This window comes from Malus domestica, chromosome 07 (assembly GCF_042453785.1).
Source record: "Malus domestica chromosome 07, GDT2T_hap1".
Classification (NCBI taxonomy): Eukaryota; Viridiplantae; Streptophyta; class Magnoliopsida; order Rosales; family Rosaceae; genus Malus; species Malus domestica.
The window spans coordinates 20,167,529-20,168,441 of record NC_091667.1 but is presented as its reverse complement, the minus strand read 5'-3'; the positions used below and the strand labels follow the sequence as shown (position 1 = coordinate 20,168,441).

The window sequence follows — 913 nt, the reverse complement described above, 5'->3', positions numbered from 1 at the left end:
TTAATGAAGGAAAATACCATACAAATAATCAATTTGCATAATATCCAATCAACTTGCATAATATCCAATCAACTTGCATAATATCCAATTAATTTGCATACCATCCAATCATTGTGCTAATATCTAACAAATGCATGATAAAAAGGAATACTAAAATAAAATGTTATCATTAACACATATAGCTAGTTCGGTTGCTGGTTCCTAATTGCTCTCCACTCATTATACATTTCCTGAGCCATATCATTCCTCATTGCAGTCCACTGGTCCGATGTTTGAACACTACCAACATATTCACCTTCTTCTGTATTTTGTCCATCTTCTATTATTGGCAAATTCTCCATTGGATCTACAGACATCTCTTGCCTAATAAGATTGTGTAGTAGGCAACAAGCGGTAATTATTTGACCTTGTGTCCTTATCGGATAGAAAGATGGACTCCTTAGTATCGACCACCTTCCTTTTAGCAAGCCAAAACAGCGTTCAATTACATTCCTTGCCTTAGAATGTTTCATGTTAAAATATTCTTCCTTATTAGAAGGTGTTCGTCCCTCCCATTCAGATAAATGATAAGGTATTCCTCTATAGGGTGCAAGGAATCCTTCACCATTTGTATAACCACCATCTACAAGGTAATAACAACCTAATGAAAAAAAAACAGACCTTATTAGTGTTTTGTAGTTGACAAACAGAACTAAACCTAACTTACAAAGTTGAGACTAAGTAATAGTCTTACCCGCTGGTACCTTAAAACCATTAGGCCTACTAATTGCATCATGTAGCACTCTAGAGTCTGATGCGGAACCCTCCCACCCCGGAAACACATATATGAACTGCATATCTCCTGAACACACACCTAACACATTAGTTGCGACTCGACCCTTTCTTGTTCGGTATCTTGGTTTGTCAATTTCAG

At 36.6% G+C, this 913-nt stretch overlaps 1 long non-coding RNA gene across 1 annotated transcript; it reads right to left on the bottom strand.

Moving 5' to 3' along the window:
- Positions 1 to 506: 506 nt before the first annotated feature.
- LOC139197859 (uncharacterized) lies at positions 507 to 913 on the bottom strand. The gene is made up of 2 exons (XR_011583232.1): positions 734 to 913; positions 507 to 640 (listed from the first exon to the last, which is right to left on the bottom strand). It is a non-coding gene; the product is annotated as an uncharacterized lncRNA (long non-coding RNA).